This window comes from Taeniopygia guttata, chromosome 1 (genome assembly GCF_048771995.1).
Source record: "Taeniopygia guttata chromosome 1, bTaeGut7.mat, whole genome shotgun sequence".
Taxonomy (NCBI): Eukaryota; Metazoa; Chordata; class Aves; order Passeriformes; family Estrildidae; genus Taeniopygia; species Taeniopygia guttata.
Genome location: NC_133024.1, coordinates 108,634,056 through 108,661,135, shown reverse-complemented (window position 1 = coordinate 108,661,135; position 27,080 = coordinate 108,634,056). Strand labels below are relative to the sequence as shown.

The 27,080-nt window shown below is 42.2% G+C and overlaps 1 long non-coding RNA gene across 1 annotated transcript in view; it reads right to left on the bottom strand.

Moving 5' to 3' along the window:
- LOC140685009 (uncharacterized) overlaps nt 1-27,080 on the bottom strand; it is a 77,125-nt gene that overhangs the window by 7,388 nt on the left and 42,657 nt on the right. The window contains exon 2 of the long non-coding RNA XR_012058105.1: nt 21,524-21,591. This is a non-coding gene — a long non-coding RNA (uncharacterized lncRNA). The remainder of the gene's footprint in view (nt 1-21,523; nt 21,592-27,080) is intronic.

Here is a 27,080-nt window from a genome sequence, read left to right as displayed (position 1 = left end):
CTGGTTTGGCTTTACAACTCCCTTTCATTGTATGGTCAAAATCCACATGGAAGATTTTAACTCAGTGAAATGTCTGTTGTCATCAGGATTTACTCAGCTCCCTTCAGCTGCAGAGCAGGGAACAGATCAAAGGATCACCAAAGTCAGGACAAGTCTCTCACTGACTCAAACCACCTGGCAAAAGTGATTTCCTTGAGCTGGGGCATGCATCCACAAATGGCTATAAAGTAATAAAAATGTACAGCCTGCAGGAATACAATTAAATACAACAATGAACTCGAGCTGTTGGATGAGCAGCATGGCCAGCCACTCCCCACCATGGTTCCTTGATTAGTCAACACCAATGCAGAAGAGCTCCACGTGGATAATTTATGGTTCACATAAATATCACATTATTATTACATTTTCCTGTTCACTCAGAGATAATAAGAGACATACTCCAAATCAATATTTATTATTTTAGCTTTCCTTCCTCCCTGATGTTAAGCTTGACGTCCTTCTCCTCCCCCATTTATAGCCTGCCATTGCCTACTGAACCCCTCCACAACCTCTGAGATAAGTATCTGGAGGAGATTCATATATCATGATAGCAATAAACCAATCCTTCCAGACAGATTTAACCACAATGCAATACTGTCAAGCTCTGAAGACAAGTTGCTCCCTGAGGAGCAGAACTACTGAACCTTGATTTCCTGCAGTTCAATGTCCCAGAGCTTTCCTTTTTAACCCCAAACAACACCCCTCTGCTTCCAGCCTTGTCAGTTCACCACGTGTCCCCTTGGTCCTGTACATGTCCCTGGAATATTTGGCCTTGCAGTTTTCTCCAGTTGCCTTTACATCTCCCAGGCTTTCTGGTGACTCCACTCACTTCTCCTCCATGCCCTTGCTGCTCTTTTCTGTCTTGACACTTGGGCAGGAGACAATAGGACCAGCGTGGAAAGACAGATTGGAGATTTGGTCTGCCCCCTGGCCAGCTGTGGGGCTGCCAAGCCCAACACAGAGCAGTAATTTGTGCAGACAAGGCATGAAGAAAACCTCTGTCCTTCACCCACCTGCCAAGTGGGATTGATAAATTAGGATAGTTGGAAACACTCCCCCTTCTCAGGTTTGGTTTGAAGTGCCCAAGAGGGTCACAAGCTCCCAGAGGGCCGTCAGACAGAAAACCCTCACCTTCTTCTCACAGCACCACAAAGCCAAAAATTTGCTGACCCACCCCATATTCTGCTTTTCAGTCAAAAGTCAACTGACTGACACAACTGCACATAATCTTCACTAGACTGACTAAACTTTTCTTGAGGCAGTTTTGCATGGCACCAATCACCTTTTTTGGTTTTGATGTCTAGTGCTAAATTTACATTAAATATAGCTGTTGGTTATTATTGTCAAAGCTGCCAGCACAAATCCATAAGAATGTCAAAATTGGTCATGCTGCTGATGTTTTGCTCTCTCTGGGGTGGAGCATTTCTTTCATTGTTGTGTTATTTACGCAATTTCCTTGTTCAAAAAGAAGGGGAAAACCACTAAATATTACTTGGTGTATAGGTAAAGCCTCAAAATGCACAGCTAAAATAAACAAGGCTGCAGTGTGCAGCCTTTTACATTTACTGGTGCAGCTCTTACAAACAAAGTTTAGCTGCCTGAATCCTGATGATTTATACACTTTGGGCAAATATTGAGCTAATATGTGATTCATGTCCCCAGGCACACTCCAAAGCTGCACTGTGTTCCCTCCACTGTGTTTTAGATGTGTGCAACAGAATGTTACTGTTTGATCCAAAACATGTGTTATGACTTGCTTCTCGTTCCTTTGGTGCATTAGCAGAGGTTTTTGGCAAGACTAATTCCTTTTCAAAGATTATCAGAATAAAAGGGTCAGATTATAGTTTCATTTACTCAGAGGAAACTGAGAGGGTGGAAAAAATAAATTTTATGTCCCTCTGTGAGCCTATAGCTGTCCCTGTGCGCGCTCTCTGACCCTGTCTTTTCTTCCATGACTCAAGTTTCACCTTCAAGTCTTGGCTTTCACCAGGAAGAAGCGAGAACATATCCTGAAAGACACTTTGACACCAATTGATCATTTTGCTCACCCAAGACTATCATTTATATGCTAACAGAATGTTCAAGGCTGCCATTCAGCTGCCAGCGAGTCCCCAGAGATGTTCTGAAGTTTTCTCAGGTCACCTCAGACTTAGCTCACTCAAGACTGACAGATCAGTCAGGGCTCCTGCTGCACTTGGGTTTTTGGGAGGTGAAATGCAGCCTGGGCTCAGTGGCCAGCTCCAGTGCAGCAGCCAAGCTTGGAGAGTGACAAACAGCATCTTCCTGCCACTGTGGTGTGAGGAACTCCCTGCCCTTCCCTGGAAGGAGCAGCCTGATTCTGCTTTTCCTTCTGCTTCCCAATTCCCAGCAGAGCCTCTGTGGATCTCAAAAGCTGCTCAAGAACAGCAGGAGACATTGTGCCAGTAGCTGATGAGTTAATTGCTGGTGTGAGACTAAGGAGGAAAAGGGTTGAGGCTGTGCTCTCATGGGTGGTGACAGATCAACTTCACCCAGCTAAAATCATCCCCGCTGCTACGCCCAGGGCGGCACAGCTGTGTGTGGCCACACTGGGGGACATGGCAGGGAACAGATCCAGATGGAAACAGCGAGTTCCCAGCATTTTTCAGATCAGTAGGCATTTCTGTTGGCAGCCAGACACAGGGTGACAGGGAGGCAGAAGGGACAAAGGAGGGTCAGTGAGGAGGAGTGAAAATGATGCTTGAATGGCATCATGCTCAGATAAAGGCACACAGGCCAGCAAAGCCTAAATGTTATCTTTAAGTCACTTGGCATTCTCCAGATATCACTGGAAAAGGGGATCTGGATTTCACAGGCACACAGGATTTTTCTTTAATATTGCCCAGAGTCCATATCCCTACATCATTATTTCATTTCAGCTTTTGGCCTGGGAGCACATAGAATGTACATATTACAGAATCACGTAATCACAGAATAATGAGGTTGGAAGAGACCTCTAAGATCATCAAGTCCAACCTATGCCCGAACACCACAACTAGACTATAGCACCAAGTGCCAAGTCCAGTCTTTTTTTAAACATATCCAGAGATGGTGACTCCACCACCTCCCTAGGAAGACTATATATATATATATATATATATATACACATTCATGTAAAAAACGAGCAACAAAGGTAGAAAACAAACAGGGTCAGACTGAAGTTTGCATCTTCTGTGGGTTTCTTCAATAAATATATCAACTTTTCTGGTAGGGACAATCCTTAGTTGACTGCAGTTCACATCACAGTATTACTGTACAGCAGATGTTTGTCTAATGTTTGAGCAAGCTATAAAATGCATGAGATTGTTACTTATTCTTTGTTGAAAAACATCCCTACATCACCAAGAGGAGAGAAAGAGGAGAAGGAGGAATCCACACTTCCCTTGGCATTGCGTGGTGCATTTGAACTGTGGGCTTTCCTCATGGGCACATTTCCACATGGTAAGGTGAATTTTTAAGGATTCCAGTTATTGAATAGCTTATAAAATCCTTTCTTTAGCTTTAAATAAAAACAAATCCAAGCCCCACTCTCTGAAGAACAAAATGTGAGAGAACACATACTGTGCAGACACATATTGTACAGTGCTGCCAACAGCTGTTGCCATAATTAAAGACAGTAGTATTTGAAACAACAAGAAAAATTAGAAAACAGTATTAAAAATGTGACTTTTCACTAGTTTCATTCTGGCAGGCAGCCTCATGTGACCCACCTGAAGAGTAAGAGACTTGCTGCTTATCTTTCAACACTGAAGCTCTGGCATTCTGCTTCAGCAGCTCTCGTTATCTTCATCTTCAGACTTTTACTACTCTTTATATTTATGTTTTTGAAGTAGATTAAATTGCTCTCACACCAATATTCCTTTAGTTTCTGATAAAACAGCATTGCCACCATGCTAGATAATGTGTTGGTGATGCGTCCTTATAAGTATTTATTCTTTTATATAAGATTTTAGGAAAAATAATATTTTTTTTGTTATGAGATAAGTATGTTGATTAAGTTTGTCAGAATAAAACAACATCACATACATTGAAAGATCCAGCAAGTCCTCACAGGCATTTAGTTTAGAATGATTGTGGATATTCTGCTGGCATAGGATCACATTAAAATTTTTGCTGCTCTAATGATTACATGAAATCTCAGATAACCATGCCTAGAAAGCAAAATCACAGACTGAATTTCTTCTAGAGCCTATAATCTGAAATTAAGTGGCATTCTGTTATTGTTTATGGACTACATTGCCCTATTGGTCAGAATGGCAGCATACAAATATAAACATAAAGTCTTGGTCCCAGGGAATTTGCAGTTTACTGGATGAGTGGATAAGTTATCTTAAACATGGTAAAATAACATAACCAGTAAGGGGGGGGGGGGGGGGGGTTTCTTATTTTTGTTTTTTAGCAATAAAACATCACCATATCACTAATAGGAATTTGCTAAATTTTCACCTCCACTAGTGAGGCCAACACCTCACTAGAGCATCTGAGAAATGGCTACCATCACAAAAAGATTTCTGGTAATTAAAGGTAATGATTAACTCAACAAGTTGAATAGAGCATTGTCAGCCAGCACTGGCTGGATTTAAGATTTCTCATTTTAGATGCCATAGTTTTCATATGTGATGCTCTCCGTTACCAAGGAATAATAGACTCTTCATTGAAAACCTACTCAAATTTTCCCACCTGGGAGTTCTAAATGAACTAGACACCGTTTGTACCTTGTTTATATCAGCCAATATCTATTTTTCAACTGGAACCAAGGGCAATTCTCCAGTGCCTGAGAGTTAAGGAGACTTAACATGTCAGTTTTTCTAACCCAATGCTTTATAATACAATCCCATTGCCATATAAATAACCAATAAATAATAACCTCCTTAACACTATCTTCACTTTCCATTAACCAAAATGTTCTTAACTTTAAATTGCAAAATTAAATAAAGGAATATTGCTCTATCCAGCATTACCTGCACTGTTCATCATCTTCCTATTCAATAAAATAGAATGTAGCAACAGGATTCAACCTGTAGGTTCATGTTAGAGAATTCTAATCAAATTCCATGTTGGACAATTTCAGCTGTAAACAGGAAAGTCTACAGATAAAATTTACATTTTAAAATATTTCTAGGTACAACCACAATTTTATTTGGCTGATTATTTGGGAAATGCAGCTACTCTGTAAAAGTGCAAATCAGTAGTAGCTGCCTTTTTACAATTGCTGTTGACATTTCTGTTACTTTCAGTAGCTCTGCATCTATTTCACATATGCCAATTATATATAATGTGGGCATATTTGCAATGAATAGTAACAAAAATGCCATGTAACAGCCTAGCAAAAATAAGGCAAATAACTCCAAAATACATAAAACATATCAAAACCCTCAAACAGGCCCACCACAAGACAAAACTAATGGCTAAAGAGTGTGTGTTCAGGCCCCCCTCAAAGGCCAGCAAACTTAACTTTTGATCACAGAAAGGATGTTCATTATTTAGTTGTGAATTAGGGTGAGAAACTTTAACCATTGTCACTGCTTGTCATGAAAAATAAGAAAGATGTGCTTTGGTGGCAAGTTTCTTAGGCAGATTTCATTTAGATAGAACCTCTTCTAGGAGATGGCTTCCTCATGATGAGAACATACCTAACAGCAGCAGCCCTTAATTTGATGATTTTTTTTTTAGTTTTCAAATATATAACTCAAAATAAAATTTTAAAAGACATAAGTACCCCATAAAATTCATTGCTTACACATACAGAAAAACCCCACATATTTAACTTCATTTCCACTCTACTTTTTTTTTTCTTCTACATCTTCAGTCAAGTTATCCTGAGCTCCATCTCGCTCTTGATAATTCATATTTCAGCTGCATCCTCCAGTTTGTAGCTTCTGGGTTTTTTCACTTCAATTCATAATGAAGGTACAAAAATTCCTTGCCTTGGCAGCCAAGGGTGCAGCTGTATTTGTTAGGAATCACAGTAGCTGTAGATGCTGTAGCCCAGGCATTCCCTGACTGCAGTTCTTCCTGGCATCATTTTTCCAGCCATCCAGTGCTAGGATAGGTGAGAGCAGCTCACCTGTTGCAAGCACCATTTCCAGCCTCATGCTTGGTGGAGAATTATCAGTGTAAGCTGCATTAAATATCCTTCATATGGCAGAAGAAAATCAGGGCCTGTTCCACCCCATTTGTCACAGCAGCTGCAAACAGCCGTGGTTGGTATCTGCTGGTGCAGCTTCAGGGGTGCACAGATGACTCAAGAGCCCCTGCAGATTTTGAAAGCTGTGGCAAAAGCTCCTGTGTTTGCTCGAGATCAGCAAAATTCTATTAAATATAATCCCTTTGCATAGGTTTTAGATTCCCAAAATTCCTCTGCCTTCAAAAATACCAAGTGTTGCCTCTCTAAAAGGCACACAGACAACCGGTGGCTTGTCTATGTGCAAGTACCAAGCCAAAATAGACTTTATTATTCTAAGTGAATCTTTCCCAGGTCTACCTTCTGGTTTTCCAGTGCACTGGCAAGAAATAGATTTGCTGTACCCCAAAATAGATCCCTGTTTTCAGCAGTGACTATAACTGTTTAAATCCACCATCCCAGAGCTGGAGGACAAGCACAGTAATTTTCTCACCTGCCTCCTCACTGCGAAGTTGGAGAAGTTGAGTTCATCACAGTGATTGCTGCTTGGCTGGGAGCAGAGACATGTGCCTGAGCTCTAGAGAGTGATGTCATCTCTTTTATCTCCCAAATGCATTTTCCTCTGTCTTTGAAAAAGATTTGGATGAGAAACTGATTCCGTTTCTCTCCACTACTGAGTCTTGCAACCCACACCTGCAAACAACAGACTGCGTGTTTGTGCTGGATGCAGCAAGGTATTCCTCAGCAGCCTCTGTGCTCCTCAATACTATCAGTCATTTTTTAAATGGCTCTGGTAACAGACTGGCTAATGAGTAGATCTGTCTTCCAAAATAGTTTATTATACAACAGAGTCCAGATAATCAAAGTAGTGATGGAATTTTAAAAATCACATCTGGCCTGCTTCTCCAGACAACTTCATTAATTCCAAAATAAAGTCTGTGACATGAATGTAAGAAATGCAAAACACTATGAGGTTTTGGTTTTCAACACCTTGTCATTATCTGCATTATATTCTAAATTGACGCATGATTTATAAAAATGAGTAAAAATGAGTAAAAGACTCAGTCAAAATGGTCTTGGCAGATATTATCAAAAATATTGTTGATCCATTCAAGCATCACTTCCAAGTGGGCAGCATCAAATATAACCATTCTGTAGCCAAGAAAGGAATTAATTCCATACTAATCTAAAGAAGTGCTTCATCTCTGTGTCAAGCCTGGCAACACAGGTATTATGCCATCCCTTCAGCAGCTGCTGGATAAAGCCTCCAGCTATGGTGGCAAATTCTACACATACTCCTCACAAACATGTCTCCTGGAAATGTTTGCCAATAGTAAACAGAAGATTGCAAATGTGGTTTTGAAGTCACCACCCCGGTAAGGTTTCATGTATCCCGTGAGGTTATGCACGTGGCCTTTGCACAGAGTTTAATTAAAACATTTATATTGGCAGATTCAGTATTTCCAGAGATGCTGGTACTTAACATCCCTGCTTTTTCCAGAGGAGATAGCAAAGGGCAGGTGGTCTGCAAAATGGTAATTTATTGCTGGGTTGCTTTTAATATGACAACAAAATAATGTCTTGGTCAGGTCCTCTCCTGCATGCACTACATCCCTGGTGTGCTCTGCTGGTCTGCAGCCTGAGAGGACCCATCCCAACCCTAACCCTGCTGGGTGTGTCTGACATTGAGTGTCCCCTGTTTACATCTTACAGCAATAAATTGCAAGTTTTCTGCATAGAGTCTTTCAAAGAGCAACAGAAAAACAACTCCCTTTGCACAGTATCAGGTGTTCTCCCAGTCACCTCCTGAGGGCTACAGAATTCTCACAGACACTGTTCTGGCACAGAAGGAAGCAGCAGCACAATGCCTAACTGAGAGTCGATGGTAGAAGTTGCCTTCCTCTCCTGTCCCTGAATGAGACCCAGTTTGTTTAGTGTTTAAATGCTGTTCACATTCTTCATTAACGTCAAACTGTGACTTCCTAAAAAGCAGTAGTAAATGTGCTTTAGGAGATGACTTGTCCCACATGTTACTGTGAAAACTGTAGTGGCTGAAGACGTCATAGTCTATCAAATGAGCACAGAAGACTCAGTAGTCACACGATTTCTGAAGATCAAACTTCAGATCTGCTGACAATGGTTCAAATTCAGGGATTACTTTTTCTCATATGTTTACAGTGGTGGGAACTGTTATTTGATGTGATGAAGAGCTAATCACCACAAGCACAAAGGTCTGGAGGTGGGCAGAGCACAGTACCAAGCAGAGGAAGCCCCACAGCACCTGGTCCTGGGTACTGCCAGGGACCTCAGCACACCTGACCTTGGTTTGGGTGTGGAACAAGTCTGCAGGAGCTGCTGCCACCACACAGCCTTGCAGACTGAGCAGGGTTATTGCCTCCAGGTGTTCAGGACCCATTGTGGGATGGGCATTTGGGAAATGGTGTGAAATGTATTGCAGGATGTCTTTAAGGAGTTAGTGGGAATGTGTGAGACTCAGGGGTTTTTAAGGGTAAAGATCAAAGGCAAGAACAGGAGGGTGAAGGTTGCTTGCAAAAGAACAAGCATGGAAAATGCTGAGATAAGTGGATAAAAATTGCCAGTTGCATGTGAACAGGCTGCTGGGCATTATGCTTTTTTTGGTCATGCCCTGGTTTTCTTGTTAAATTACATTTGTGGTTGCTTTCCTGGGTCAGGGACCATGTTCTGTGTGCATGTGCGTGTGCATGTGTGAGCAGCAGCTGGAGTCAAGCCACGGAGCAGAGGGCCTGTGTGTCTGGGCAGCAGTATCTGGAGAAACCAGTGTGTGTTTGTGGGCTTTTCCCTAGGGAACGTCACTGCTGGGAGTGTCCATGCAGGATAAGGGGTGTGGGAGGCAGTTATGAGGGAGGCTGGACACCAGAGAGACACCAGAGGTCTGGCAGCCAGATCCTGGCCTGAACAAGCTACAGAGGGACCAGTGTGTGCATGTTTATATATGTGTGTGTGTGTGTGTGTGTGTGTGTGTGTGTGTGTGTGTGTGTGTGTGTAGCTGCAGACTCATCCCTGAAATCACATGAACGTCCTGGCCTCCAAAAGATCAGCCAAGAATAAATCAGTGGCAGAGGCAGAGTTCAGGCCCAGGACTGACATCCCCTGCCCAGCCATCAGCTCAAACCTCCCCACTGAGCCAGGCAGGTGCCCTGGCAGAGCTCAAAGATGAGGCTGTCCCAGCTCCAGCTCACAGGGAGCACAGTCACTGCCTGTGCAATTCTTGCTCCCCCAAAACAGAAGGAGCAAGGTCCCAAAGCAGAGATGGCCACGCAAGAGCAGCCCAGTGGTGGAAGACGTGTGGGAGCCCAAGTGCTTTGCAGCATTGCACTGCCCAGAGACAGCCTGTGCCCACAGAGCACCCATGGGACAGCCAGAACCTGCCTGTCAGGCTGCTGGGAAGTCTGGAAGTGGCACAGCCAGGTGGACCATGCTGTGTCCCAAGGGTGTGGGCTGCAGTGGTGGTTCAGCTCCTGCCTCACGGGACAGTGCTCAGCTATGAACCAAGGCTGTCCTTCCATCTCTGGCTGTGCTGGCACATCTGTCTCCTGATTCAGAGGACCAGCAGGGCCAGCTCTCCTCACCCCACAGGTTGCTGGTGCAAAACAGGAAACTGGGGACACTGGGGACACTGGGGACACTGAGGACACAGGCTCTCAGGCTGCCCTGCTGCAGCTGCTCCTTTGCCATTAGAGCAAAGCCCTGTGTTTGCATTCACTTGGCTGGGGCAGCAGTGCTGAATTCTCAATAAAACAGACTCTGATAGGTCACAGCTGAGATGAAAACAGATGGCAGAAGGCTTTGAGCTCAGCTGATGTGAAGAGCTGTCGGAAGGAGCTGGGAAGTGCTTTCCATTTTCGGGGTGGTGGGACTGGGTGGCTGCAGGAGATGCCACACATCCTTGCCAGAGGCATCACACCTTCCCACTGGTGCATCTGCAGCTCTGGGTTCCCAGGGAGCTTCCCTGGGAGCCAGCAAGGGATCTCTCTCAATGCATGGAAGGTGAGGGGCAGGAGATTCGCATCCTTCAGCAACTGGCCTCACTCCAGAGCTGCAGTCTGATCCAGGACTCTGTTTCTAGCTCAGGAATAGAGGAGGATTTTAACTGCCCTGAATTTTGTATTAAATGGAGCATGTTAGAAAATCCTGTAAATAGCTGAGAAACCACAAGCCTAGGCATTAAAAAAACATGTTTCCTTAAAACTTAGAGAAATAAGAATGTTCTTACTTCTTACCTTTGAGCTTGCAATTACAAGCATTCAGAGGACAATAGGGCTATTGCAAGGAAAAGGCAATTTGTAATTGATGTGATTTATTAGGTTGTTTTTCTGCTCTATGAATATCCATAAACCTGCAGCAACTGTTACATGCATTTGTTTATTCAAATACATTTGACTAACAGTGTTCAGAAGCTTTGACAAGGTGAATTGATCATAAGTAATCAAAACCTGAGTAGTGCTGCACTAGTAATTTGCTAGGAGAAAAAAAAAGAAATGTTGTAACAAACCTGGAAAGCACAGAAGTACTTGTAGGTAGGAGAAGTTGCTTTAAATGTTTGGTTTTTGTGGTTTCAAAACTGACTTCCAAAACTCCTGCCAGGATAACAATTGTTCCTGTAGACACAGCATGCAAACCTTGAAGTTGGTAAGCATGTTCCCTCAAACTGAATTAATTTAAAAACTCAGCCACTGTTTGCATACTTTTAATTACATACAAAGAACTGGCAGTGCAAGTAATAGAAAATTTTAAAAATGCAAAGAGAAAAGTCGTGCCTTAAAAATTAAGCTCCTTTTTCAAACCCCAGTCGACAACATCAGAGCTGGCCCTGAAGAATAAAGAGCAGAAGAAAGAAAACCAAAAAACAGCTCTCATTTTCCCCAACTTCCCAACTTGCATCCAGTGAACATTCTTTGCTTTGCTCTCACTTTGTGCAGACCACTACTGTGATAGTGAAGGCATTTTCTTTGCCTGGAAAATGTGACTATTCCCTCTGAAGAGCACTTGAAGCATAGCAGGAGGAAATACTGCAGGGAAGAGAGGTTTCTCTGAAACTAACCATAATGGATTCCTTTTCATTCCTGCACCAAGGGACTTGCTTCAGAGCAGAAGAGTAGCCTGGCTCCTTCAGAGATAATGTTCCCTGTATCAAGTGGAGACTGAAAGGTGAAATATTTTTTCCTTGGGGCACCTGTCTCTGGTCCTCAAGGGCTCTGCATTGTATCGGGCCAAGGCAGGCAAAGGATTTGTGGTATAAGAGTTAAAGCAGGAGGAAAGAGAGATAGGACCCCTGGATTACAGCCTTTGCTCTGACTTAGAGGTAAATAGTCACATTCAAATAAAAACTTCCCCTTTGAATTATTTTTTCCATTCCCTACCAATCCCAGCTTATCTCCCCATAATGGTCTTCACTTCCAAAATCAATTTATAACCGATCAGACAGCTAAAATAGCTTCTTACAGTAGGTGTCTCTAGTCAATGACTGATTTGCATTAAGAAAGATATGACAGCCAAGTATGAAGAGAAAAGAATGATAGTTTAATTTTAGAAAAATTCCACATTCATCTGAGAAATGATTACTAAGCACTGTGTATACTCATACATAAATTACTTCTAAAAATGTGAAAAATATATTAAAATGCTAAATATTTTCTTGCAGTGGGAGCAGGAAGGCCCCAGATCAGATGCTGTGGCCTCCTGCAGGAAGGGAAGGAGGAGAAGCATACACATCCTGACTGTGGCAATGAGCAAGGACAAGGGGAGCAGCTCAAGAGGATGGGAGCAGAGGGACACAGGAGGAGAGAGATGCTGGGAGAGAGAGGCCAAAGCACCTTCCAGCCCCTCTGGGGAAGGGTGAGGAGTTTCTGCTCTGTGTGTGTGAGCCCTGGGACAGCCCTCCTGCCAGCCCTGGGGACAGCAGGGACATGTAATTATGGGAGCAAAGAGCGAGGTTCCCAGCCAGGGAGTGCCAGCCCAGCCCAGCTCCAGCCCCTACAGAGCAAAGGCAGCTCTGAGGAGCGTGACACACACAGGGGACGTGCCAGGAGCCAGGTGCCAGCTCCCAAAATAAGTCCTGCAGCTTGTCAACAGAGCTCTGTCATCTCTATCCAGAAAAAGACTAATAGTGGGCTGACGCCTGGCACTGACAAATTACCAGGTTGTTAGAACTGGGATTTGGATTGGCTGCTGAGGTTTGTTTTGATTTTTGAAGTGTATCTTCATTTTACCAGGAAAAAGCTTTTTACTTTGTCTGCTCATGGTCCAAGCTGGCAAAAAGCAGCCTGGGATCTCCCACAGAGGAAGCCCAGAGCCTGCCAGGGTCCTGCACAGGCATTCAGAGGCAGCAGAGACCAGCAAGATGAATTGTAGGCTCAGAGCCTGCAAGGGAAGGGAGGGAACGAGCCAAGAGGCGAGAACGGTGCATGAGGAGGCAGAAAGACAAGGAGAAGGTCAATGCAAGACCATTAGAGCATCTATTATGTTTTTTTTAGTAGATGTGTCTCATTTTTCAGTGTCAAGAAGAGAATGTGTATGCAGTGTTTGTCCCACGCTAACATACCCTGAGAGAACAGACATCAGTCACCGGCTGTGTCACGTTTTTATTAGCTAAGTTTCACAGAATCATCCCTCCAAGTAGGGAATAACTCCATGCATCACAGCTCAGGTTTGACAGGAACATTAAAGGCAATATGTACTTTGATATATCAATCCAAATTTGTAGGCAGCAGAGGCCAGACTTGATGTAAAAAAGTATTAAGATTATTTCTTATAAAAAAAGTTACGTTTGTGGCCCTCTAATGAAGATCTCACTATCTTAGATAAAGGTCTGTTTCAAACAACCAAAATTGTGTTATCTGACATTTTCATTAGTTCCATTTCACTGCCTTGGATTCGCCCCATCTTCTTGCACTGTAAGTCCTAGAGCATTTGACACTCTTATAAGATCATCTTAGAAAGACAGCAAACTTTTATTAATGTTGACTTGGTTTCTACACACTAGAACTCTGTTATTTGACATATCTGCTCTGCACATCACTTAACTTCCCTGAAATGTAATGGGAAACTCTTTCCTAGCTTCATTCAGGAGAAGAAAATTACTGTGTAAGTAAATCACGTGGATGACCAGATCTTTCAGGGATTTTTGCTCTTAGGAGAACATAGAACAGGAACTTCTCTTCCCAGAACTGCATAGCCATGAGTACCAACAGAATGGCTCCAAGCTCTCTCACACAGAATTCTCAGTGCTTTTCCTACCAGAGGCAGGAATAAGTGATTCTTTCATATATGAACTGGTCCAAAGACTGAAAGGCAACAGGAATCTCCTCAGCAGACTGGAGAGCTCAGCTCATTGAGGGCAGCATGATTCCATTATCCCAGTACAACTGAGCACACTTTTTTGTGCTCTTTTGCAGATGTAGTACTGTGTAAGGAACTTCTTATCCCATGAAAATAATTAAACTAGCCCTTAAAAAAATTACACCATTGTAGCATGACACTGAACACTTTCAGTCCTTTCAAAAGCACTTTGAAACTATGCAAAACTCAAGTGTTTCTCACCCAAGGGACTAAAGAGTAAGTTGGTTTATTTTGCATAATTTAATCTCAAAATTTTTAACACATTTGTCTGAAACAGGCAAATATAATTATTAAGTAATGTATTTTAGACAACAATTTCACACACTTACAGAGCAGTCAAAATACTATATAACAGAATGATTCTGTGGTAAAAGGATTATGCTGGCTTACACCAAAAGCTCTATGTCTAATTTAGGACTTAGGCGTTCTGAGCAATAAATTTTAAAAAATCCTGGGAAATTAAATTTTTTTCAGTGCCAAAGGTTTACAGATGAGTTTGAGTCAACTGACTGAAATTGGAGTTGAAAAGCACCATCCCCCATCCAGCAATGAATCCAATTTTCCATCGTTCAGGGCAGAGCCAGATTCCAGGAATTCAACTCTCCAGATTCACATTCGTTAGATCTGTGTTGCTAGACACAATGTATGGATTTTCACCCAGGACTTCTCTGCAACAGAACATCCTTACTGCCTTTGTTTCTGTTGATCAATTATTGCTGAAATTACATTCCAGTGCTTCTGAAAAGAGCTCAGCTGGCTGAAACCTAACAGGGGCCACGTGTCAGAAAACTCCTCAAAGATTTTTTTTTTCCTCTCTGGATGAAGCTAACAAAAAAACTCACTTTTCCTTTCTTCCCCAGGTAGAAGCTTCTTAACTGACCATGTGGAAAGGAAATTAAATTATGCCTTTTCTTTTTTGATGGTTTCCTCTTTTTTTAAGGTTTCAGGAGGAGTAGTTTGCTCTGGACCCCTGGCTAACACCATTTCTTAAGGTACTTAAAATATATTTCTATTTACTTAAAACACTTCTATTTCATGTCTGTGTAGTTAATATATTTCAGCTTCTCTAAAGGCTCTACTTCAAACCCTGCATTTTTTGTTTCTCTGAAGGACTCAGAGAGGTTTCTGTTCCATGCATTCCAACATCTGCCCTAAAGATCTGGGTGATTAATTTTTGTTCTTCATCTGAGAACACAGAAACAAGGCAAGACCAGCTCAGGCCTAAACCCCACCAAAGAATCCTCAAAGGTTTCCACAGGACACACACACAGAGGAGGGCTGGCTGCAGGTTCAGAGAGGACATCTCCACTTTCTTTAAAGAGTAGTTCTGTGAGGGCAGTAAAATATGACACATTTCTTGCTCTACTCTATTTCTTGATGTGTGGAGACAAACAAAACAAAATATAATCCTCATACTGCAGCGCCAAGTCCCCTGCCATGGTGTGGTCCCTGCTTTGGAAGCCTCCTCCTCTCCTCCCTGGCTCTGCACTCTCATAATCAGTGTAGAGGCTGAAAACTCAGCCCTGAGCACTCCCCACAATCACCTTAAATGACTCTCTGGCACAGTCAAACAAACTTTTCCTTTCCAGGCACACCTGATCAAAATTCTGGGCTTTTCCTATGCAAGTTAACATTCTGTTATTAATATGTGAGTCTGGGAGCCAAAACGCTGCAGGGCCCCACCGTGACCATGAAAGGCACCTGGCTGCATGAAAGTAGCACTGCTCTCCCTTTTACCCAGCTAAAACCCAAATATTTACTCCCAAATTCAGCTGAGTTGCAGCTTGTCTATACCAGCTGGTTATCCCATTGAGCAAAGAAAGGAGGGAAATGGATTTCTTCCTGTTTTCTTTGCTGGTCAAAAGATTAAAAGCAATATAGTTGTGTTGGTCCCTAGGTATTGTCTGATTAATATCCTGCTAGCCTGCTGGCAAATTGCCAAAGTCACTTCTCTTTAAATGAAAGACTGTTCCATGAGTTTAAATGGATTTTATTAGCATAACACTAATAATTCAACACTTAAAACCCAGAGAAAATATTATAAATAAATATAAGCATGCAGTGCCTACTAAGGTTCCTTCCTGCTTTCTTTCCAGGTGGGCAAGGAACCTCAGATATTTCACCACTACAGTCAGGTCAGAAGGGTGTAAGTTTTACAGGAAAGGGGCTAGGAAGCCAAAAGAAAAGCAGCCCTAAAAATTTCTTTATCCCAGCAACACCTAGCAATTTGTCCCTACTGTTTTTTAATGGTGTTGATCAGGTAGATTGTAATACAGAGAACTTCCTTCAGGTTTCTTGGCCACAATTTGGACTTCCCCAGCTAAATCTTGTCTGCAGACCCATGTATCACTTCTTCCCCTCTCCTGACTCTTCCAGCAGTTTCCCATTAATGACCATTCTGAATTCTCCAGCTTCTCATTTCCTTTACTCTTCTTTGTAGCAGAGGTTTGCAGCCAGTTTAGAAACCACTGGCACGAGGCTGGAGTCAGCAGCCCATAAGGTACCTGAGACTGCTGCATTTATTCAGTGTTATTCATGTGTTTGGGAATGCAGCTATGGCAAGCCTATCTTTTGCATCAGCCATTCCTGTCAACAGGGATTTCAGAGGAGACAACTCCTCCCTGTCACCTCTAGCAATGGTTGCTTCCCAAATAGTGCTCCCTGAGGGACTGACATGCCATAGAAAAAGACAAATGTTCTGAGGACACGCGGTAAAAATACCGTGTGTTAATCCCCCAATTAAAAGCCTCTGGAGGAGAATAATGAGTGATCTGTTAGCAGTTCTGTAGGTTTTCAGTTGTCTGATATCCCACATCTGGGAGCTACTGCCCTCGGGTAGCAGCTAATTGGCCCCAGTTACCACAGTGCCTGCAGTCCTTAGTGGATGTATCATCACTCCTGCTCAGTAAAGCAAAAAAGGACTGATTTCAGCTCGACATTGGAGCTGCATTTCAGAAAAGGCAGGGAACTGACTTTACAGTATTATACTCCATGTATAAATCACAGGACGAGGCAAAATCCAGGTCCTGACAAGCGCTTTCTACCCAAGGGAGAAACTAGCTACAGAAGACGTTTCTTTGGGTCAAATACATTTATTTACGAGGACTGCAAAAGTGCTGCTTCCCTGTCAAAATCAAACAGCCAGCATGTTCTTCACCTAGCCCCTCTTGGCCAATTCTGCAACCAAAAAAAAAGCTGTTGCAAGGCCTTTTCTTGAGCAAAGATCCAGTGATTGCTCTGTCTCCTTGGTTTTGTGTTACTTTCTGCCTCTGTCTCTGCAGAAATCCTGCTGCTTTTCTGGCAGGCACACGAAGATCATTACCTCTCCCTCCAGGCCTTGCTCTTTTATTCCCACAGGCCTGTGTAATTCAGCCTTTGTGGGATCTTAAGAACTTGCTCCCGTGGTTTTGGAGCCTTGGTACAACCAGAGAGCCCTGTTATTTGTAAGCCTTATCTCAGAGCCCACTCACCACCCCCTGCAATGCACCCAGGCTATAACAGTGCTGAGATACCTCAAGAATTTATTTTATTTTTTAAGGCTTCATCCGCATTGATTTCAACAGGAGCTGGATGCCTAATCTGCTTATACACTTTTGAAAATCCTATTAAGTGCCTCTTTACTGCTCTAGGTTCCTAAATATACTTTTCTTAATTTGGTTCCAAGTGATTTGCATCCGTCATCAAGATTTTTGTGAGCGTGGCTCAAGGGGAGAGGCCTCCCTGCCACAGCCCCTCCGTGCTGTCTGTCACTCGCTCAGATATCTAAAGTGGGAGCTGAGCTCCTGTGAGGATGCTGTGACAGTGTGAAATGTGTCTATTAAACTGTGAACACTCTTGCTGCTGCTGCTGCTGCATCCCTGCCTCTCCTGTGCTGAGCACACGCCAGAGCCCTCACCACAGGCTTGTCATGGCCTCATCTCCCTTTCCACCTCTGCCTCAGACACAAACAGGGTCCTGCAGTAGGTGCCAGCTGCAGGTGCATGTGAGAATCCAGGGCTTCCCTCTGGCTGCCCTGGAGGGCCTGGGACCCTGGCAGGGGTCAGGAACCCCCCTGGACAGAGCCCCGAGAGACACTGTCTGTGATCTCTGTCCATGGAACAGAGTTTTCAATCTTACAGGAGGAATTACCAGCTCTGAGTGTTTGATATGAGTAATAATTAAGTGTGGCACAGGTGCAAAAGTAAAATTCTAGGATTCTAGATTAGGGGTTCAAAGGGGACAAGATGGAGGAAATTGGGTGTGTTTTGTCCTTTTTCTCCTTCTTCATGCCTTCCATGTTTCACTGTAGTGTTGGCATTTTTCTATTGGTTTAGGCTGGGGACACTGTTCAATGTAGGTGACAGATATTGGCACATTATTGTAAATATAGCACAGGGAGTTTCTGGTATTTAATGTTTGTAACATCCCACTGGGGGCAGAGCCCCACACGCTGCCCTGCAGGACAGAGCTGCGGCAGGGCAGCAGAGCATGTTAGAGATAAACAGAATAAACAACCTTGAAACCAGCACAGATGAATTATGGCTTCTTCTTTGGCAACAGGGCTGAAAGACAGAGATTTTATACAATCTCGGAATCACCAATACCTCCGATTCCGACAGGTGCAGACACAGCTCCTTGGTGAAAGTGGGGAAATGCATTTTGGGAGGGGGGAAGTGAAGGTTTGGCTGCCTGGGGGCAGCAGCCAGGACAGCATCAATGTCTCACTTGGCAATCCTAGAGAATTCAATGCCTGTGGCTCAGAAATGCTGTTGCTCAGCTGTTTTTCTCTTCCTTGGTTTGCACTTCCTAAAAGGAAGTCACAGGCAAGAAAAACTGTGAGAGGATATAGATCAGAGAGGCTGAAAAAAGCAGTTTGTGCTAAGCACTTCTGAGTTTGGAGAAAGAGCTCTGAAAATGGGTCTGTGCCTTTAGAACCACCATGGGATGCAGGAACTGCCTCCTGCACTCACTGGACATTGAAGTGGGGCAAGGAAAGAAATTGGCCATGGCCAGGCTGGTACTCACCCCTGGAAAGATGGGCTGGCATCCTCAGCAGCTCTGCAAGTCTCACCAGAAAGGAGAAGAGAGGAAATTAGCACTTCAAGAATTACAGTTTAAACACTCCTCAGAGCACCTTGAGCTGTTCTGAAGATGAAAAGAAACTTTGAAAGAGGGATTAAAGGTGGGATGGTCTGGTTTTGATACTGAAGAAAGACCAATGAAAAATGGGAACATATTTCGAGATCTAAGCATATATTCAGAGAAATCTAGAAATGTGCAAATATGAAAATGTTTGGAATCTGGTCAGATCCTTCTCCCCTTACAGGCCTTATGCTGGAGCCCAGAAGACCTTGATAAACCATAGCCTAAAGGTCCACTTGGCCTTTGCTACTGATTTCTCCCAGTATTATTTGTTTGCTACTGATCACAGGCAGCAGCTGAAGTGCACCAGCACTCGCAGCAGCCCCAGGAAGGACTCAGCAGTGCAGGATCCAGCCTGGGAGCTTCAGTCAGCAAATTCTGAGCTCTTGGGTATTTCCTTGCAAAGTGTCAGCTTGGGCAGGCCACACAACACATCTGTGCTCCAGTCCCTGGTCTGCAATACTGCAATAACTATAAAAGTGGATCCTGTGCAATCCTTACAGATTGTTTCGTTGCTGTTTGCAGTGAATGGTCACACCTGCATTGAGGACAAATCCCTTTTTTGCAAAGAGTGAATTAAATGTCCATGCAAAAAATCCAACCACTTGCAGCTTGCTGATACACACTGAACAGGCAGACAGTCGAAATCCAGAAATTAAAAAATTTAAAAGAACAAAAAAGTATTATTTGCTCATCCTCCCATCACAACTGTGCGATGGGCAGAGAGAGGAAGAAAAGGTTTCCCTGTTCTTGGTGGAAAGAGACAAGAATATTCTTGTCCTTGGATCTGCCAAGCTTTCAAGGAAGATCCCAGACCTGGATATCCTCAAGGAGCAAAAGTTAGCTAACAGAGAGTTGGACAGGCTCTCTTTCTTGGGAGAGGAGCAGGGCTTCCCTCAGTGCCACTTCGCATGAGACCTAGAGCCAGCGGCCAGAACATAACCTAATTAGGCCAGAAAGGGTGATTAGCTGTTTATTTTGAGGATGTTCAAACCATGCGCTCACATTATACCCTGCCCTGGGAGAAAAAAGATGCTGTTTATAGTTCCAGGCCTACGGGATCAGCAAAGTTTATTTTCCCCCACAAATGAAGGCCTGATCTACTTACAGTCTTTCAACTCAGATTGGATCTGTTTATTTTCACTCATCTGCAGGAAATGGGAATATTTCAGTCTATTATTCTGAGTCCAAGGAAGCAGTTTGTATTGCTTAACCAGGGGCAAAGGCAAATTAGTCACAGCCTTCACATGCTAACTCAAAATGTTTGTTTAATAGTAGTACCATTAGTGGGAAAAGGATTTACAAAACCCCATAGTGCAAATTCTGCTTATTAAACCTTTTCTGGAAGGCATGAGGAATTTTGTTAAACTCCCCAGATGACTGCTACTCCACTGTGGAATATGGAGATGATCAAGTTGTCCCTCTTCCCAGCAGGCACTCCATGTACTGATGCTGAGCTGAGAGATTTAATGCAATATTTTCAAAGAAGCTCACTGCTTCTTTATTGAATTTAGCTCCTAATTGTCTTGAGTATTGAGAAAGGAAAATGCTGGTGGGAGAGAAGGGAGGCACAATGATGGTCTACACATGTGGCTTCTGGTCAGAGCAGTGGCAACAGGACAAAAATGTCTTCATAATATATAAAGCACAGCCTGCCAAAAGCTACAATGGGATCTGTCTTCAGTGTTTCCAAATATTTGTTTGAGTTGGCTTCATACTTAGTTATAAAACAATCCCTGTTTGTTAGAGTATATTAACAGGATTTGTTTGCGTGCTTTGATCTTCTACTTTTAATCATCTCTTATGTCCATGAAGCCTTTGGTAAGATTCTCCGTTGATAAAAGTGCTCAAATTGTAGCAAATAGACTGTGAGGTGCCAATATATCTTCAAGAGGGTTTTAATTCCTTTGAAGTTAAGCTTTTTGATGGTCAATTAAATTATTTTAATTGTATCTTACTTATTATAAACTTAAATCAATATTATTTTTCAACTGCTGGAATTTAAAAATTCTGCAGAAGCTAGGCAACTGCAAGTGCTGTGAATGTAAATTTTATCTGCTGCCTGCATTCAGCAGAAGAAACAATCAAAAATGCACCAAATACTGCGATGAAAACGGAAATTACTGGCAACCAATTATGAAGATATGGAGCAGCAGAAGGTACAGTGTGTTACATACATTATGAGGTTGCCAGAATAGGCTACTTAGGGATGTACAATAATAATTTAGATTGTTGATCATAATAATCTCATGCTGGCCATAACTGTCTGGCTGTTACTTTATGCTTCCCCAGCCTGTTTGCTGAATCTGTTTGCTGATTTCTGCACTTGTTTATAGTTCGCAAATTGTTTGAGGCAAAGTGAATTTTTCTGTTTGTTTGTTTTGCTGGCTCTCGAGAAGGGAACGGGAACCTCCATGATCTCCTTCACTGAAAATAATTTAAAAATCCCTAATGGATGCTGTGAAAATTCTTCTCTAGGAAAAACAAACTCAGCTGAACTCTCAGCTAAATTAACTGATATCCCTTATGATCCACCAATTTTCATGATGGATTACAGGGAAGCTTTATGAAGTTCAGAAATGGCATCGTGCTCCTCCCTCCTCCTCCTCCCCTTCCTCATGGCAGGGTCCTGCCAGCTGCCAGAGATGGATCAGCAGCGAGCAGAACTTCCCCACTGCCCTGACACAACCCTCCAGTTCACTGGGTTAAGGGAGCCTAGAAGGATCACTTTTCAGAATAATGAGGGTTAGATGCTTCCCAAGAAAGCTAAACAGCATCCATGGGTTTTTAAGATGAGCCAGTGCATGAGAAATCACAAAACACCAGTAGCCTTTACTTTACCTGGGTGTTTTTTCTCTTTTCTGGCTGAGACATCCAACTTCCTGGGAGCAGATTTCTCATGCAGGCCCCTGAAAAAAAAAAACCTTCATTGAAGTGCACATGTTTTCTTCCAAATAGTTTCCTTTTTGTCCTGTTCTGGTAAAAAAAAAATAAATAAATAAAAAATGTATATATATATATATGTTTGTGTGTGTATATATATATGTATATAGATATAGAGATAGAGATAGAGATAGAGATAGAGATAGAGATAGAGATAGAGATAGAGATAGAGATAGATATAGATATAGATATAGATATAGATAGATAGATAGATAGATAGATAGATAGATAAATATAGATATATGTTCCATTTTCAAATATTCCCTGTGACTGCCAGAACAACAAAATATACCAAGGTAGAATCAATTGATTTGCAGGGTTTTGATACAGTTTTCTTGTGAAGTTTTGGTTGTTCCTTGTATATAATCAAGTCCAACACAGTAATTTAACCAGAAGCTTGGTGTCAGCTCTTTTGGGGTAGAAATATTTCAATATTTCAGATTTTTCTATTGTTAATAAGATAAAAAAGTAGTTAAAATCTTATTCGCTAGTTAATTCTCTGGCAATACATGACTGACAAGAATTCACAATATTTACTTACGATTATTAAGTCATTTCTAGCCTTGTTAAAATTTTTTGACATTTCTGTGGAATTTACTTGTAGGTTTTCTGAGGCACTTTGACAAAAGCCATTGGAGTATAGCTGTTTTCTCCCAATACACACAGGAATTTATGCTAAATTGGATAACAAAGCTGCTTGGGTTGGAAAACAAATTAATCACCCAGTCATATATTAAATGCCCAGAAGAAACAGAAGAATAACAGCTTTTCTACATTTTACTTCTGTGAAGAGAGAATGAAACATTCTTGTCTCCAGGGATCTTTGAGTCCCTGCTCCCATCCTTCAAGTTTTATCTTCCCTCCCCAGATTCAGAATTGAGGGAGCAGAATTAAATGGTTTAATGAGAAGAGGTGATGGTGGCAAGAGGGGATTCTGTCAATCAAGGAGCGAGTCCATGGCCATGTGAAGATCCAGGATAAAATGCTCAGTGCAACCAGACAGGTGGTCCAGGGGCTGCTGGGGGAGAGCAGAAGTGGGATCTGAAGGTCTGGTAATCAATGGCAAGGTGATCAATACAGCGATGAGGGGCTCTGCTGCTGTTCATCTCAGGCAAAAATAGAAGCTTAAATGCAGGTGTTTCTCTCCAGCCTTGGACCTCTTGCTCACATTAAAGCATCCACACTTAACAAAACAAATCCCAGCCTCTCCCAAAGCTGTTTGCATTCCCTGAATTGCTCAGGAGGGAACACTCTTCCCTTTCTGCTGCACTTGCAGCTTCCCAAGAGGTGTGTGGGTGCTCAAACTTTGTTTGGAAAGCAAAGTGCTCCTGATGGGGAGCTCTGGGGGAAGGGCTTGCCAGGATTCAAGGAGGAAGAAATTGCATGTGTCCAAGTAATGAGTTTCTAGCAGAGTCCAACAGAGACACAAAGGCATCAGAAATTCACCTCAGGGGAAATCCCAGGCTGTATTTTCTCTGGAAAAAAACACCTAAGCTTTACATCAGGGATGTGTCTGACAAAAGAATCTGACTGGCAAAGTTCTTCTACGTCTGGTGTCTTTTAAGAAAGGGATAAAATTATATTTGATGCAGCGTTCAGTTATTTGCTATTTAGAAATCCAGCTCCCAGGGAGTTTTTCTCTCATTCTGCTTTATTGGTTTTCACTGTCTCCCAAGATCTGTGCAGTTCAGCTCCACGGTAACTCAGGAACTTCCTCACATATTGATGTGTACAAGGAAAGCACAGTGCTAATACACTCTTTGAGCATCTCTAAGGTATATTTAAAATATCTAAGAAGTGTGGCAGAGTAGGATTTATAGAGGATCCAGAACAGTGCTGCCTTGCCTTAAGTGGTAGTGATTGTCTCTTGGGAAGTTCTACCAAGTCACTCCAGGCTTTGCAACAACTAGTCATTCTAAACTCCTGTCCACACTGTTAAGCAACATTTGTTCTCCCTGTCCTCCAGAGGCTACAATAAAAAATATGAGGTGATTAAAAAGGGGAAGCAAAGCAGTGGAAAAAGGACTTTCCCTACAGTAATTAGGCTTTTCAAGGCTTACTAGACAAGTGCTACTGATTTAACAGCCAGGATATGAGCCCTGTTATCCTCTGTCTCTGCTGATCTACAGCCCACCACCACTCTGCTCAGCCTGCCAGCCCTGAGGTTTTTTACAAAGAACAGAAATGCTAGAGGGGCTGGTGCATGTCCACATTCTGCTCTGACATGTGCATGCATAATCAGAAAGCACTTCAGACATTAGGAAACAGAAAAGCCATAACAATTCCCACACGGACCCAAAATCAGATTCCTGCTTCCTAAGCTTTCATCCTGGTGCCCAGTCACCAGCTGGCTGCTCCTGTACATGACACAGGTGCAATTACTTTGAATATCTGTCTGTTGATTTTTATGAATTATGATGGGGTCTAGACAACAAAATGCTTAGTGCAAGCTGCAGTGCTGGAGGTGCTGTGGGGATTCATTAGTTAATGCCACAAGGACCTGATCATGAGCATTTAAAGCTTTAGCAATATTCTGCACCTTCTCACTGTTGTTAGCTTTTAATATCCTTGGGATTAATTTTTTTAATGCTTCAGAGAAGATGACTCAAAAAGTAAAAATGATTACCAGAAAGGAAAAAAAATACCCACGTATTTTGGGAGAGAAATAAAGCAGCATGTTACCCTTTAAATCTTGCACTGAGAACAGGGGAAAGATCAGCTTCTACTATTTCAGTTGCAGTGAGGGACCGGCAATGAGATATTTGTACAAACACAAGGGCAAGCAGCTAAAGATCTGTACCAACATGTCCTTAGATCCTTTGGAATGGTTAATTTTTTGAGGAACTGTTCTACATTGAAATGCCCACCTTTGAAAACTGGCAAGGAGTGACCAGGGATGTCACTGGGATGTTGCAGCTGGCTGCACTATTGAACATGTCAGAGCAATCACAGGGTCCCCACTCCCTCCACTGACAGCAGGCAAGCACCACTCTGTGGCTTCAGACCTGGAGATGGAGATGGAGATGGAGATGGAGATGGAGATGGAGATTGGAGATGGAGATGGAGATGGAGATGGAGATGGAGATGGAGATGGAGATGGAGATGGAGATGGAGATGGAGATGGAGATGGAGATGGAGATGGAGATCTTCCCTGGAGTGTCACAGAGCTCACAGCTGTTCTGCATCACCCTCCTGCTCTGGAAGTGTTTCCTTCTGAATGACGCTGCTGTACAACATCAGGGTCATTGGAGGCGAGGTTCACTTGGTGGAATGCAGCTTTCTGGATGGTGTATGTTTATCTGTAATCCACAGCTAATTTCTGAAGTTGAAACAAAGCCAAATGCAGAAAAAATGAAAGTGGTTGGATTTCTGTCCATATTATAAAGTCTGTATGGATCATCAACATGAAGCTCTTTATTCTTACTGATACTACTATTGTTACTATATTTTTAATTTTGAAGTGACAAATGGTAAGAAAAGAACTAGGAGTTCATAATCAGTTTGATTAAAAGAAGGGAAACTTGCCTAAGTCAATAAAACATATTTATGTATAACTACACTACTGCTACAGAAAACACATTTACATGGTTAGAATCCTGATACAGCCTGTGCAGATAAAAATGGTGAAAAAAAGCCTACTTCACTTCTGGAGACATCTGTTGTCTGCTGCTAAATAGGGAACTAACTTCTAATTAGATGGATCTTACAGAAGATGTTTGGCAATATTTGAAGCATCCTGCATGCTGCCTCTTGTTTGAGCTACCTGACTCATCAACTGCTTTTGCAGTTAAGTTTAGCCACACCATCCTAATGCAAAAATAAAGAGTCATCTGACCTATAAGTAAATAATAATACAGTCCCAGGAGCTACCTCTTATTTAAGTTTTCAGAACAATTTTGGTTTTAAAGTTCATTTCATTAGAATCCTTCAGCACATTCCTCTCTGCACTGCTCCGTGCTTAGATCTCAATCAGAGGAAAAATATTTGGAAGTTGCAGGTTTTAGGAGGAGCTGCTCTTTCAGAACACAGAATCAGCAATTTATGACTTTCCATACTAAAAATTTTGTGCATTCATAATTCAAAATAGGCAAAATTGAACAGAAGATTTCTCCATGGTCATGCTGACAATGAAGATATGGAATATTATTTGCCAAGAACCTGGGGGAGAAATAGGTATAAAAGTGATCTTACCCAGCATAACTCCATGAGAAGTTAAGTAAAAGGGTTAAAGTACATCACCTGTCCTCTTTCTAATTCTATCCTACTTTGACTGCTGGAGATACATTATATATTATATATGTCTGGGGGATTATATCAATGAGATTTCCATTAAAGTCCCCTAGCTCTGCCCTTGTATCTATTTAAGGGAAAGTGAAGGCCTCAGCCTCCAAAGATCATCATGAAATTCACTTCCAGCCTATCTCTTTTTATGAATATTCGTGGCAGATGCTGGCAATGGAGACACTCAAACAGTCATTTAAATTCTGCTGCTTTCTCAGGAAGGGAATTCTTTACAAATTATACTTGGTAGCACCCACTAATTCATTCATCCTCTTTCAAATGCCAACTATAGCCTGATCCTGTATGAATGTTCATGTATAAAACTTCCCCTTAAAACATTGAGACTCTAAGACTCAGCAGTGAAAATACTTGAATTGCTGATTTTGTTTTCTAAAAAAAAAAAAACATTATCCTGAAAACAGCACATTTCTATGCAATGTTTCCACCTTGATTAAATTACACACTTCCCACTGTAAAAAAAAAAAAATCCATTTTCCACTCTCTATTTATGGAAGCATCAATCCACCTTCCTGAGGTTTCTCTGCAGTTCAGACAAGGAAAGTTTGCACTTTGCACCAATCAGCTGCTTACTGCCTTAAAAAATTTGACTTCTATAGGATGAGTCACCAGGCACTGGAGATTCAAAGATCAGTTCCTGGGCCCCAACTAAGGGAACACTTTACTGTCTCTAATTTAATTTATAAAGTATATTTAAATCCTTCTCCAGGTTGGAGCTCTCAGTTTAGGCCACAACTTTACGTTCAATAGTCAGCAGGTTTGGGTGAAAATGCCTTTGCAAAAACAATGGCACACTCTGGAGTGACATTTCCTGTGACAGCCAATTAGGAACTTCAGCTGATAGATGATGGACATGGGGTAAAACTAAGGACATTGCAGGCTTTGCACTACCTGCTTATGGGATTTCTAATACTTTTTTTCATCTTTATTAAACAGCCTCATTATTTTGAAGAGCAATAAATTGTTACAATTAAATCTTCTTTACTGTTATCTTGTTTGGGAACTTTTTTATGGATCACAGTCTTTCCTGCAATTACACTCTGCAAATATTATTACTTGTGAGATGAAATTAAGCTTAGTGAATAAACAAGTAGATGCACAAATAAATAGACAATCTTCAGTCAGCAACTTATTTCTGAATAGTTTTGAACATGTC